We start from the raw sequence: 15,459 nt of genomic DNA on the forward strand, positions 1-15,459 counted from the left end.
GTAAGAGCAGGAGTTGTAAACAGCAGTTGCAGCAGCAAGAAAAGAAAATTGAAGACTCTGGAGCCACTGCTGTTTTGTTTTAGAAGCAGAGTTCAGTCCTGAGAAGGTCTTCAGATTGGAAACTCTGAACTGCAGAGGTTGCACAGCAGGAAGTGGCAGACTGACAAGCTGTCCTGTGAGAGAGCGAGAGACTTTGGTATATGCCTGACTCTGGTGGCTGGCGATCACCGGCGTGCAGGAGCAGCAAGGCGGCTCCTTCCCCAAGCAGCTCAGCCCGCGGGAATGCAACCGAGGCTGGCAGGAGTTCAGAAGTCCACAGAAAAAGCAATGGCAGCAGTTTGAGCAGATGAGTGTGAAGAGACTGGTGAATTTACCTGCATTACATAACCCTAGAATGCTGCGTAGTCGAATGCTGACCGCTGGTAATAATTTTGAATACTAAACTAATGCAAGAAGGTTACGTGGGCACGAAACTCATTTTAAAAAGGAAAGCAACGTTACAACTATTGCTGCCAAAACGGTGGGCAATATTGCTGCCAGATGAAACCATGCATTGCCAAAATAAAGAGGGGGCAATACTTTGGCAAACCTATAGCCTGCATTGACAATGTAATAAAAGAAGAATATTGCAGAGATTGCGACCATTGTTCCCAAAGCGAGCAAGAGGCAATAGTTGAGCCACCCACCAAGCATTGCCTAAGCCAAAGAGGGGCAAAGTGTGATAAAGAGACACTGTCAGTTTGTTGCAGAAGTGAGAGAATGGCAGGAGAGAAACCTTCCTTGTGAGGGATATCAGAGGAGAGGAACACAACCTACATTGCCTGTGGCAAATAAATCAGTGGAATGTCCAACACCAATTTTTGTCTTCACAGAAGAAATGGTGAATCTTAAATGTTGCTGAAAGTCAAAGTCTTTTCTGAAAGTGTTAGGAGGTTTTGTGGACCAGGAAGAAGACACTGAAGTACTGTATTGTGGTTAAAGTATTTGAAGGTAAGAACGTGACAAGCCCACTATTGTGTTTGATGAATTGCGAAAAACCATCCTGAAAAAGATCTTGTGAATCAAGACGAATTATGGATACATGAAATTGTCTTCCAAGAAGGAGAAGTGATGTGGAGACCTTTACCATCAGTTTAATGAAATATGGTAAAAATCCTCCTGACAAAGACGTGAATCAAGAAGAACTGTTGAGTTGCCTATTTCCCAAAATGGAGAAGTACTATTACAGTGTTATCAGTTTGAAAATAAAAACTTTTCTCCCTTTCCTCACCTGCCCCCAGAAACTATCTTCAGAGCTCTGGTCCTCTCCAGGCAGGACTACGGCAACAGACTCTCTCAATCTGCTTTTATACTCCCTTTGCGCCCTTCAAGTAATCCAGAACAGGGCTGCAAGATTTACCCTTTGCCTCAAGCCCAGTGACAGCATCTCTGCAGCCCCAGAATCTCTCCACTGGCTCCCAGTGGCTGCGAGGATCAAGTTAAAGAGCCTCTGCATCATCCACAAGGCTTTCTGGGGCCAGAGACCTCGCTACATCCAACTCGCTCTCCCTAAATCCCTCCCTGCTAGAGCTCTTCAGTCTTCTAGCTCCAACTCCTTACAGATCAGATGCTTTTCCAAGTGGAGAGTGGGGGTGGGGGGCCGGGGGTAGATCTCTTCAGCAGGAGCCTCCCACTGGAATGGCCTCCCTGCCCCCCTCAGGTCTTGAGCCAGATCTCCTTAAGTTCCAGAAGCTGCTCAAGATCATCCTCCTCTTCTTCCTCCCCTCTCCCCCGCTAAAGCTCCCCTGTCGCATTGACTGGCTGCCTCGTCCCTTTTGAGCTCCACATGGCACCAGGCCCTCCTCACCCAGTCTACCCCTGCACCCTTCCTCCAGACCCTCCACCCCTCTAACCTGCACTTGCCCTTCCACCCCCTGACTAGCCTTGCATGTAGTGCATCCCTACCGAGCCAGGTCCAACCCCTGTCCTTGCACTTAGCATATTGTCCTCATTCCCTGCATCCCCTGGCACTTGCCCACCTGCCCTGTCCTTAGCACTTGCCTAGCCCCAGAGGCACTCTTCTCTCCTTCCGCTCCCTGCACTTGTATACCTCTACTTGCCCCTCAACTCCCTCTCACCCTAGCATTATTCCATCCGCCCCAACCTACACCCCCCAACCCCACTCCCGACCCTCCCGCACTTGTTACTGCACTTACACGAGCCGAATGACCCAAGGCCTAGTAGGACCGTTATTTCTTGCTTCCTGGCGGCCCCCATCCCCCTTCTTTGTCTTGTTGTGCCTTGAAACACCATTTGTTGTATAAGCGCTTTACAAATAGCAAATAAAATTTAAAAAATTACAACATAAGAAGTTAGCTTGCCACAGGTTTCACTGGAGTGTTAAAACTAGCATTGCTAAAGACACAAAAGGGGGGGGGTTTGGGGGGGGGGGAAGCGAAGCACGCCTACATGCATTTTAGAAAGAAAGTACTTTATATTTCAGACATTCTTGAAAGAAAACCCTTGCCTTTGAATGCGGATGGAAAAAGAAACCTAGCATTTTGTGCATTAAATTACAAGTGACTACATTACGCTCTATTGAAACAAATTTAATTTCCAGGTAATGTAGGTAGGGGTGCCGATCCTTTGGCTTTCAATATATTGTTTGAGGATAGGAAGACACTATTTTAGAGGGCTGCATACATTTTATTTGACCAGAAATCTTTCAGAATTCCTTGCTGTTCATTTAATATATAGTTCAAAGAAATGTTCCTGGTTTGTGTGAACTTCTGCAACATTTGTTGGGTGCTGTCTAAAGTAAGCAGCCTGCATCCCACAGGTGCACCCTTTTTGTGCTAGCTGATGAAAAACACCCATCATGAATGAAGCAAGGCATTATTCTGGCACCTCACTTTAGATTCAGAGATTCTCCATTTCAATGTTATTCTCTCTTACAGAGGTTAGTGGGGAAGTAACATGGTGCTGTACATAGGGGAACTCTCAGTGGGTTACAGGTAGGGTTCAGGGGCAGCAGAGGCATTTGAAATTAGAAGTAGCAGAGGAAGAGGGGGGGAGGAGTGGGGCCGAGTGGAATGATCAGCCATTGGCAAAGTGTTCTGTGGGGAATAGTTTCTGCAGATCCTTCCTGAAATTTGGGATGTAGTGAGCCTTTATGATCTGCATTGGAAACTTGTTCCACAAAATGCATAGCAGGAAAAAGTCAGATTCCTGTCTTTTCTTCTCTTGCAGCTTCCAGTCTGGCAATGTTGTGGCTTCTGGTGCCTCCAGAGATAATTAGTTGCTCTGCCACTTAGAGTGGTGGTTTGGTTATAACAGCTTTGTAGTTGATGCAGGTTGTTCTGAACAAGATTGATATTTTATTTCTATCGCGCTCATACACAATTGTTTCAGAGCGCAACAAGGCAAGGGAGGGGAAACACGGGAGAACAAAATGACGATCTTACTAGGCGCAGTCACATTGAGAACGTGCAAGTGCATGGGAGAGGGGAAAAGTGCATGGAAGGGAGAGAACTGAAAAGTGCGAAGTAAAGGAGAAACAGATAATAAAGGCAACAAACAGTGGTAGTGCAGCCAGCAAGTGGCAAGTGCTGGGTTTAAGGCAGCAGGCAGGGTAGGTCTGATCAGTGCAGGAAGAAAAAGGGGACAGGGGTGACTGTATGGGTACAGATACAGACCCCAGGGCAAGCAGAGGGTGGCCAGGGGCACGGTGCCAAGAGAGAACAGATCAGCAGGGGAGATGGGGAGCAAAGGCAGAAGCAAAGAGGAAGGTCTTGAGGTGCTTCTGGAACCGGAGATGGTTCTCCTCATGGTTTAGAGTGGCAGGGAGGCTGTTCCAGAGGGAGGCACTAGCCGAAGAAAGTTCTATAACCAACTCGTTTCTTTGAAATTCGACCGACTCCGAGCGAGTTGGCGGTAGATGAGCAAAGAGCTCGAGAGGGGAGGTATTTGTGGACAGATAGCTGAAGGTATTTTGGACCCAGGCCCCAGATATGCGCCTCAAGGGGTGGGCAGTGTAGTTTCTTGAAGATGGGGGCGGAATTCTATTTAAGAAAAAAAAAAATAGATTTCTTATCAATCCAAAATGGCTTGCTTGGTGGTCGCAGTCGTCAAAGGTGTTAGGTTGGATTTATTATCTAGGATTAAGGTACTGAACTGCAGATGCCGCCTCTGTGCAAACAGAGAAATTCCAGAGTGTGAGTAATATGGCGATGACGAACAAAATCCTCATGAAAATGGAGCCAGTTGGCAGAGGGACAGATCTCAGCCAAGTAGCAACACCCAGATTTTGCTTTGGTCTGCTGCTTTAGGTTAAAGTCTAGGTAGCTTAGGTGCTTGTGGAATTGCAAAGTAGAGCCAACAATTTAGATTTTGGGATATAATATGAGGTTGTTTGTAGAGATCAGCCACCATCTCTACGTTTCCCAAATAAATAACATTCTGGTTGCCAGCTTTGCTTAACTAAGACAATCTGGCTGTGTTGCACGTAGCAACAGTTGAAGCATTTGTTAATGGATGATCCTTGCAGGCTGACAACCGAAATAATTTTTAGAACGAGCACACAGCAGTGTGATCGTTGGAACTGAAGAGTAAGGAGGCAGGGAGAGAGGTATGACCATCATATTGTCACAATTCCCTCCCTTTCCTCTCGTTTCCACTGCTTGGGAGCATGATCTGGGAACTGTTTCATATTGGAGTTACCTTCTGAACCCTACACAGTACTGTGCTGATTTGGGGGCTCAAATCCAGATTTTTCCATTTCACTTCCGTTCTGTTTTTGGCAGCCAGTATGCATTTTTAATCGAAAGACTGCTTCCCAGTATTCCTTGCTCACAGTTCCATTCCCACTCTTGCAGCACCAGGTTTAGTGGAGAATACAACACCTGTGGCTGCAGGTGCAAGCATCACACAGGAGGTGGATAATCATTAGCCAGCCTTAAAAGCCTACCTTTGCTTTAGTCCAGTGCTGGTCATCGTTGCGGTGTTCCGGTTTGTGACCGGTCCCTTGTTCTTATGCATAGTGTCTGGCTCCTAATTACTTATTTCTTGTTGCTGGATTTCGAATTCAGTGCGCTTATTAGTATTTTCTGCCTCCTAGAATCCCATTCGGTCTTCCTCCGTTTTGCAGTCTGCACATTCCAGTGCCACTCAGGTTGTCTGTGTTCTTTATTCCTTTGACTTTGCCCTATACGGCAGTGTAACCTTGATCCTTTAGACACCCTTATTCATAGATTTACTAATTTTGTACCATTTTCCTTGCCTTTCTTTACTTTCTTGGTTCCCAGTTTTCCCCTCGCACTTCTCTCTAAGTGCCCTATGGATTGATGTGTGGTGTGCTTTTGTATCCAGCTTGTGTGCATGCCTACGTTTCCCTCACTATTGTGTAAGCACTATTCCTACTTGGCCCTTGTCAGGCGTCTGTGTCTAAAGTTATACCCCCTTCGTGGCTATAGCCTTTACTGGGTCCCTGTTTGAACAGTAGGGTTTGTGGGTTTCACTGACATCCCGGTTGATGTTTCTGGTCTGTGTGATTGCCTTTAATTGACCTTATAGAATACCATGAAGAGTTAGCGCAAAGATCCCGTCATTGCTTGTCCTGTACGTGGGTTTAGCACTGACAGTGCCTAGAACCGCAATTGTGGGTGAGGAACTTGCCGACTTACTTTGTAATCATAAGGAGCGTCTAAGTTCTTACCAGACATCCCTTTTCATATAGTTGCATCCTTATGCTATACTTGCACATCCATGGTTTTAGTGTAGATGTCTCTTGGTTTGGGAGTGCCTGTTTGACGCAAAGATATTCACTGTGTTCTTGTGCACATTTCCCTTACCATATTCACAGTCTTTGTTCCCTCATGACACATATTGGAATTCATCATTTGAGGGCCAGGTGTTGAATATGAAAGGTTTTTAGCAGAATACTGTGGTCCACTGTATTAAGGGCCACAGATCAAATAGGAATATGGAAGGACATGATAATGGCCAAAGTGACAAATCCAGCACTACACTCCAATTTTAGGCCAAGGAGGATAGTGGCATGCCAAACCCATTCCGGCACACTCTGGACAAGTGATTGCCCCCAACGTCTAGCTCAGGAGCAACATGTTGCTCGCAGCATCTCAAAACGTTGCTCGCCAGTTGCTCTGGACTATTGTGTAGAGGACAAGAGGGAGGAGGTGCCAGCAAGAGAAATGGCAGTGTCAAACGAGGCAAGAAAGTGAGGAAAAGCTAGCTAACCAGCCTGCTCTGGCAGATGGACATTAAATATTACGTGTTGTGGTTGCATTGTCGCGGGAGGCTGAAGGGATGGGTGGTCAGATGCGTCTGTGCAGCAGAGGGAGCTTGGTAGGAAGCGCATAATGTGAATATGGGGGCTGTAGATTAAGGAGGCCGCATGAATACCTAATGAAATCAGAAGTAACCACACCCTGCTGCACCTACAACGCCTGGGGCATGTGGAAGTGTACCGTAGATTGACCTAATGAGGTGGACATTCAAGGAGGACCTTGGGGCCAAAAATTACACCAACCTAGCAAGCACAGGGAATAACAATGTTACTGCTGCTGTAATCATCAGTAAAATGGTCATTTTGGCCTGCATGTAGAAGACCAGCCTACCTTAGCAACACTGTGCGATTGCTACAACACTTCGAGCAGAAGCACTGGCTTGAGCATGTATTTAATTTGTCAGCAAACACTATAAACAGCTGGACATCCCCTTTGTATACTCTAGTAGGGTGAAATAGCAGCAGCAGCTTGGCTGGTACATAATGGACACAGGTGACCTGAATGCCAAACTGTCGTCGAATTCCAATTGGAATTCGAGAACATGCAAGATTTTTTTGTACCCACCATTCACTTAATTGTTGAAAAGATTCCATAATCCAAGGGTATGGTCTTGTGTTTGTATAATTGCTTTTTATACAATGCAGTGTACACTTTGCAAAGGCATCTTGACGCTCTAACAAACTCACAAACTAATACATTTACCAATCTAACATAGAAATAGAAGTGATTTGATATAACTATGAAAGTCTGATTAGAGACGAGTGGGTACCTTCCACATTTTGGCTGCTTGTACTGAAAATGTTCACCATCAAAGGGCATGTTGAGGAGGCGGGCTTGCACATCAGGAGGAAAACCACACTTCCGCAACCACGCAAACCTGCGTATTACGGTGCTCACCGCCATGGACTGGCTCACGCAATCAACCATGTCCAGACACGACTGAACAGATTCACAAATGGCATCCTTGCCATCCTGCACAATAGCAAGGAAACCATCCCGTTCCTCCCCTTCGGGAATATGATGAGCCGCTAAGGAAATACAGTTCCACAGAGTGTGCATGAAACAAGACAAGGCACAAACGGAGTTGCCGGCCTGAAGCGCCATACCCCATAACAAAATACCTTCTTCGCCCAGCCGTCAAAACGTTTGTCGTCCCTATCCGGAGGGATGGTAGCGTACGATACCTGCTTTGCTGGGGCCATAGCCGCCTGCACCATCAAACTCTCCGGAGTACGGTGCGTGGTCAAGTAGCAGGTGTCGCCACTGGCTGGGCGATATTTCTTCGGCAAGGACTTGCTCACTGCCGGGAGACTCTCCGGAGAAGTCCAAGCCGCAGCCACCCTTCTCTGCAAGGCCATATGGAATGGCAGTACTGGATCAGTTGGAGGACCTTGGTCCAGGATGACCACCCCAGGTAATCCATGACCCTCGACATGAGCGCCGGTATGAGGATTCGGCATGCGTGCCCGGCTCCGGCTTACCAAACTCCACCTCCGGAGAGGTGTCTAGACCACTGGCGTCATGCAGCGACTGACGCAGGTCCTCAAGTTGACTATGACTAGAAACAATGTCATCAGGAACCCCTGCAGGAACCTCACCTTCCTCAGACTCCTCATTCACCTCAGAACTATAATCCAGAGGCTGGAAGGAGGGTACAGAAAAAGGCACAAAGACAGGTTTAGCCTTGGCCAGCGCCTTCCTGAGGGGTGCCACCGTGCCACAGGGCAGCTTTGATGGCGTTGACACAGGCCTTGAGGGCGGAACCCCGAGCATGTCTCGACAGCCTGGGCGCCGACGACTTCCTCGGAGGCGGGCCTCGAGAGAGTCCGTCGACGACCTCAGCGTCGTCGATGTCTTCCTCAAAGACATCACAGGTTCTCGCGGTCTCGAGGGCGTCGAGGACCGGGACCTGGAACGGGCAGGTCTAGAGCGACCATCCTTTTACGACCGGGACCTCGAAGGAGCCCGGTGGTCGCGACGACTGCTCGAGCCCGAAGCCCGACGAGTGGTGTCTCTAGCACGGCCACGACCGGCGTCCTCAGACTGCGCGGACGGACCGGAGCCCTGCGATTGAAAAATCGCCAACATCTCCTTTCGGAAGGAATCCCATTCCTCAGGAGTGGAATGCTGGTTGGCACAAGCAACCCGCCGACGGGCAGAATCCTCGGAAGAGGACAGCGAAGGCGACCTGTGACGGCACTTCCTGGAATGCCTCGAAGAGGCAGAGGAATGGCGAGACCGAGAGCCCCCAGACTCACGACGATGCAGAGAGTCAACCCTCGAATCGTCTGTCGAAAGACCAGTGCAATGCGACTTCCGGGGCTTCTTCTTACGCTCCCGCAAGGCCTTCGATGTGAGAGATTGGCAGTCGACACAGTCGTCCGTATCATGGTCCCCCCGAGGAACCAGAGGCCAGCGTTAGGCATATCCGTCAGCAACATCTTGGACCCGTACACCGACACTTCTTAAACCTGGACCACAGGGTGGAAGAAGTCAAAGACTTCATACAAAGCAATGAAGAAACAGGTTCGAAGAACCGAAAGAACAGGATTCAGTAGAATCGAGGCGCGCCGAGATCTCTGAAGCGAACACTTTCGCGGAAAAAACGGAACTGAGGCTACGGGCGTCGTGCATCCTACTTATAACATCCGGTGACGTCGGCTTGACTGAGGCCCTCGAGGACGACGCAGACACCGAAAGATTTTCCGAAGCAGCACAGCTGTGGTGATTACCGTCATAGATATGGAATACATCGGAGGACCCAATCCCCTCGAAACTTTCTTACTGTGGTATGGGATTTTTTTTACTGGGCATCAAGGGTGAAGCAAATACGAATGGTGTTAATTGGCTAGGCCACCCGTAATTGGTGGTGCCAGTCTGGTTACAAGTTCCTACTGACATATGACATGGTTTAAGGTGCATCAAGAGTAAAGCAACCGTAAGTTACTACATGGCTTGGCCTAGATTGGTGCTGCCAGGCTGCATATACCTTTTCAGTGTAGTATGGCATTTTTGTACTGATCATCAATGGTAAAAGCAAGCATAAATGAATACGTGGGCTAGTCTGACCTATAGTCTGGATATGCTTTCTTTGGTGTCATTTCATGGTTTACTGCCTGGAAGTTCGTATATGGAATACTGGCATAGAATGGTGCAGCCTAAAAGGACATGTACGGGTACTGCCAGCATAACTTTGTTTATACTGGCCTATCTGTGGGCAGAGGCATCATGAAACTGCTCCTGTGTACTGTTGGCGACTTGCATACAAAATTGATGTGCTACCATACAAAACCAATTGCAAATTGTGCAGCATTTCACCTATCTTTTCACTGAAAAGGTTGCTGAAAAATGCACCATTTTACCCAATTATTTTAAACATGTTCTCAATGGGACAGCCTCCCACCCCCAAACTCCTTTGGTGTTGTTCTCCCCTGCTCCAATATTTGGGGCAAACATACGCCTCTCCAATTTAAAATATACCAGCCAACACCACGTGTTCCAGTGTGAGAAGGACTACCTAAGGTTCCGGAAGCAACTCAAGACCTTCCTTTTCGTTTTGTCTCTTCCTTGCTGATGTCCGTCTGCTGCACAAACTGTTTTACCTGACCACCCAATGAATTTACGGGACCAGACATCTGCGTGACCAGCTGCCCTTGCACTGCCTCCGGGGCTTCCAACCACTTAAGGGCAGGGTCAGACTGGGACAAGAAATAGGTCAGGTCACCCAAAAAATAAAGTGGCCCGCCCCTCGCCTCACGACCCTTGATCTCTGCACCCCAAACTGACATCCGGGAAGCAATGAAACACAGGAAGTGGCATCAAATAGCATTGTTCCGAAGTACACTACTAAAAATATGGTTATGATTTTACTAATGTGATATTTCATACAAGAATCGATCACCATCTGTATCATTAATATCTATGTGTATAGATCCATATTGTCAAATTACTGTGAATCCAAGCAGACGTCCAAGGCCAAATGATATTTTATTGTATAGCACTTACGCTTAAGCTCTTTTTTTATAGAAGGAACAAGTTACTTACCTGTAACTGTTGTTTTCCAGCATGGGTCTGGCATGGATTCACATGCTCATGAATATTCCCCGTCAGGCCGGGAATCCTCGGTATAGAAAAAAAAAAAATCAGTATAAAGTTTCGTTTCTGATCTGTCTTTCTTAGTAGTAACCAATCACTGGTCTCTGGGTCATACTGCCCCCAGCCAATGACTGCCCGCTCCCCAAGCCCCGTCTCCGGCAGCCATCCTCAGATTTGGTAGCACGTAAAGTGGCAGTATGACCAAGTGAAGAGCCGCAGAGAGGTAGGCGGGAGGGTTCGCATGTGAATCCATGCCAGACCCATGCTGGAGAACAACAGTTACAGGTAACTTGTTCCTTCTCCAGCATGGGGTCTGGCATGGATTCACATGATCATGAATAAGAATACATAGCAGTACACATGCATAACCACGGGAGGTGGCAACAGGCTCAACATTAAGCAACTCTTACCTCCACACCAGGCTCTCCTTAAGCGACAGGTTGTGCAGCACTGTTTGGCCGACACTGGACTCCTCCCTGGAGTCCCGATCGACGCAGTAGAATCTTGTGAAGGTGTGCTTCGACCTCCACGTCGCAGCCCTGCAGATGTCCAGCAGGGGCACACCAGACAGGAATGCTGTGGTAGCAGCGATCGCTCTGGTCGAATGGGCTCTGACGGCCGGGCAACTGTCGGTTTGCCAACCGGTGACAGTGCATGATGCAGCCAGAGAGCCATCTGGAAATGGAAGTCTTCGAGAGAGCCTTCCCTTGATTCACAGTCCCAAAGTTCACAAACAGTTGTGACGTCTTCCGAAAACTCTTTGTGCGGTCCACTTAGAATTTCAGCGCTCTAGCTACATCCAGCGAGTGTAAAGTCCTCTCGGCCGGCGACGAAGGCGACGGGAAGAAACTGGCAACACCAAGGGATCGTTGAGGTGGAAATCCGATGGCACCTTGGGCATAAAGGATGGGTGTGTCCTCAGCACCACCCTCGTGTTATGAAAAATCAAGTATGGAGGCTTGCAAGATAGGGCCTGGATCTCTCCCACTCGTTGTGCGGAGGTGATGGCCACGAGGAAAGCTGTCTTCCATGACAGGAACTTCAAAGGTGACTAATGCATAGGCTCGAATGGGGCCCCCCCCCATGAGCTTGGTCACATTAAGCTCCCACGCCGGGGCAGGAGCCTTCACCGGCGGGAATGATCGGAATAGTCCCTTCATGAATTCTTTCACCAGGCGATGAGACCACAAGGACGCCCGTCGTCCTGGTAGGTCGGGAGATTGCAGTCAGATGTATTTTGATGGAGGCGTGAGCCAGTCCAGCTTTGGCCAGCGACAGTAGGTACGGCAGTACTTGAGGGGCCGCAATCCGCAGAGGGTTAATCTTCTGTGCACGGCACCAGACAGAGAACCTCTTCCATTTATGTCCATAGCATGAGAGTCGAGGACGCCCTGGCCTTTGCAAGAATCTCTCTGCAGTCGGCCGGGATGTAGTACCCTCCAAACTCTAGTGCTGCAGGCCTGCAAGTTCAGCGACTCTGGGTTGTGGTGAAGAATGGCGCCTCCTTCTCTGGAGAGAAGGTCTGCGACAGTCGGCAGCTTGACTGGTGGGGACGTTGACAAGTCCAGAAGGTCCGGGAACCAGATCTGCCTCGCCCACGCCGGTGCGACGAGGATCATCCTGCACCGGGACCTCTTGAGCTGGCTGATGAGCTGGAGCAGCAACGCCAGCGGAGGGAACTCAAAGAAATAGGCCATCCCAGGGGAACGAGAAAGCATCGCCCATGCTCCTCGGCTGGGGGAACCGGCTGGCGAACCTCCGGCACTTGGAATTTGTCGCCGTCGCGAAGAGATCGATTTGGGGTTCGCCCCATCGTCGGAAGAGTCGATCCACTTGATCCTGGCGTAGTTCCCACTTGTGGCACAAGCGCAGCTCCCTGCTTAGTGAGTCGGCAATCGTGTTTTTTATTCCTGCCAGATGAAGGCACCAGAAACATCCCTTGGGCGACGGCCCAATGCCACAGATCCTGGGCTTACTTGGATAGGACCGGGGACCTGGTTCCGCCCTGCTTCCGGATGTAGAACATTGTGGCGGTGTTGTCGGTGAAGATCCTCACCACCTTGCCCTTGAGGGACGGAAGAAAGTACCTGAGGGCCCAGAACACCGCGTGGAGCTCCAAGATGTTGCTGTGGAGAGACTTCTCCTCCGGGAGCCAAAGGCCTCTCGCGTGAAGATCTCTGGAGTGTGCTCCCCAACCTTCCAGGGAGGTGTCTGTCATCACCGTCACCTGGTGAGCTGGGGTCTGAAAGTCCGTGCCCGCCGACAGATGGGAGCGGGTACCCTACCACCGGATCGCCTGACGGAACATCTCGTTGAGAGGGATCCTGTCCTCGAAGCTGTCCATCGACTGGATCCAGCGGGCGTCGAGGAACTCCTGTAAGGGTCTCATCCGAAGCCTGCAAAGGCACCAGATAAATGCAGGAGGACATCATCCCAAAGAGGGATTTGATAGATCGTACCCTGGCCATGTCCGTGGCCAGCAGACGCTGCACCTTGCCCAGAATGGTCCTGGTCCTTTCCTCCGACGGCGAGGCCAGCCGCGCCACGGTGTCGAGCTTGGCTCCCAGAAACAGGGCGACTTGCGACGGAACCAGGTGGGATTTTGGAAAGTTGATGGAGAATCCCAGGTCTGTGAGCAGCTGGACGTCTTCGTAGTGTGCTCCACGGCGAGCTCCCTTGTCCTTGCCCGGATGAGCCAGTCGTCCAGGTAGGGGTAGTTGTGGATCCCCTGTAGGCGCAGCCGCGCCGCCACCGGTGCGAGGCACTTGGTGAACACCCTGGGTGCCGACTTCAATCCGAACGGGAGGGCCTTGAACTGGTAGTGCTGCCCTTGGACCACGAACCTGAGGAACTCGGTGTCTTTTTAGAAAGGGGATGTGGAAGTACGCATCCTCCAAGTCCAACAACGAAAGGAAATCGCCCTCCTCCAGCTGTCCCAGCACATGCTGGAGGGTGAACATCAAGTACATCAAGGCACAGAAGTACTGTTTCAGGCGACGTGGGTCCAGGATGGGGCGCCATCCTCCTGTCTTTTTTTACGAGGAAGTATCTTGAGTAAACTCCAGAGCCCCAAAGCCTCTTTGGGACGAGCTCGATGGCACCCTTCTTGAGCATCGCCCTTACTTCCAACAGTAGTTGAGGGACGTGATTTTTCTTCCTGGCCACGGGTGGAACGCGAGGGCACTTCTTCTGAAACTCGAAGGCATGCCCTTGGGCCAGGGCATCCAGCACCCAACGGTCGGTGGAGATGGACTCCCACACGCTGACGAACCTCGCCAGCTGGCCTCCCACCGGGGTGCTACAGCGGGGGCCCGACCCCACGGTCGGTTCAATCTTGTATGGAGGCCGCCTTGCCTCCTTGACCTCCATGACGACGGGCACCACCTGACTTGCCGCGTCCCCTGTAGGCTTCCTGGGACGAAGATCTTGCCGCTTGGCGGTAAGTGGAGGAGCCACTGCATGATCCCTTGGAGGCACCTTGTCTGCCTCCGGAGCTCCGAAAGGACGGCAGTCGTCGGAGCACTCCCAGTGCCCGGGCCGTCTCTGTGTCTGTCTTGATGGCCTGAAGGGACTCATCAACCGCCTTCCCAAATAGGTTGTTCCCGTCGAAGGGCATGTCCAAAACCTTGGTTTGTACGTCCTAGCGGAAATCCGTGGCCTTGAGCCATCCTCCTCGTCTCAAGCAAACGCCGTAGCCCAACTGACGGAAACCGGTGTCAGCGATGTCCGTTGCCACCGTGATTGCGTGGTCCGAAGCAATCTCCCCCTCCTCTAGGATTTCAAGGGCCTCAGCCCTTTTGGCGTCCGGAAGGAAGTCCAACAGAGGGGCCATTTTGAACCAAAACTCCCTGTCGTAGCGGGCTACGATAGCCAGCGCGTTGGCCGCCTTGATAGTCGTCGCTGCGGATGAGATGATCCGTCGTCCCATTGTGTCCAACTTCCTGCCTTCGCCGTCCGGCGGGGAAGTTGATGTCGAGGCCGACGCCCCCGCAGCTTTCTTCTTTGCCACCGCCGAGACGACCGAGTCCGGGGTAGGTTGTGCCCGAAGGCACAAGGGGGCAGCGTCGGGGGATCCGGTACTACTACTCGTACCGATCCCCCTTTGCCGGCGCCGTGGCAGGGTTCTTGAGGAGGGCGAGCCCTTCATCCCAGATGTCATCAAGAAGCGGTACGGCGAGGACTGTCTTCCTTTTAGCCTCGCGCCATTGGTAAAGGAACCCTTCGCTCTTCTTCTGGGCAGAGCTGAAAAAGCTCGGATGCCCTGGAAATCATGGGGTGAAAGGATCAATCTCGTCGGGCGGGGACGCCCGAGCAGTGGGCGACGGGGGACACGTCCCGTCGTCGCCTCAGTCGTCATCTGTACCCGTCATAGCCGTGTCCGTTCCTGTGTCATCCCCGTGGGTAGACGACCAGAGGGGCGGGGGGGAGGGAGGAGAGCCAGAGCAGGCCGCAGAGGTGGGAGAGGTGGCGTAGGATGCGTCATCCTCCTCTTATGCGGTGGACTCTCCGAAGGTCCTGGCCCCGGTTCCCCCGTCGGGTCTGGCGCAGGTACCTCCGTCGGGGGAAGGGGCAACGTTGTCCTCATCTCGGAGCATAAGGACTGAATCGCTGACAAAATGGCCGCAAAGGTGTCCTGCAGCGCCGGAAACGACGGGCGCGAGGGCTCTTGAGGATCCTTGTCGGCGACACTCGCCCTCATAGTCGCCCTCGTCGGGATCCCTCCCGATGGGCTGGGCCTCTTCCACGACTCGAGGAGCTCTTCTTCAGAGGTCGTGTCCGTATCCACGATGGCCACCAGCCCCCTCCCACCTTTTCCATCGCGGACTTCGTGGGGCTGAAAGACTACTCCCCTCCATGGTGGCAGGGAGACTCTGGATCCTGAGGGCGCCTCCACTGGTGTAGCCTCCACAGGCTGAGCCAGGGCCGCGGCGACCTCCTCAATCGAGGTCTTAGCAGGGTGAATTAAGGCCATCGTCACCTTCTGGACGCCTGGGGCCTTCACCTTGGGGGGGGGGGTCCGTGCCTCGCTCCCCCTCTGCCGGAATCTTCGAGATCGACCGGGGCCTCTCCAGAAGCTTTG

General features: G+C 51.2%; 1 protein-coding gene across 1 annotated transcript in view; it reads right to left on the reverse strand.

The window, feature by feature from the left end:
* Positions 1-15,459, reverse strand: part of ADAM10 (ADAM metallopeptidase domain 10) — a 1,301,929-nt gene that overhangs the window by 998,113 nt on the left and 288,357 nt on the right. The window lies entirely within an intron of this gene.

This window comes from Ambystoma mexicanum, chromosome 11, assembly GCF_040938575.1.
Source record: "Ambystoma mexicanum isolate Mex_15411 chromosome 11, UKY_AmexF1_1, whole genome shotgun sequence".
In the NCBI taxonomy this organism is placed as follows: Eukaryota; Metazoa; Chordata; class Amphibia; order Caudata; family Ambystomatidae; genus Ambystoma; species Ambystoma mexicanum.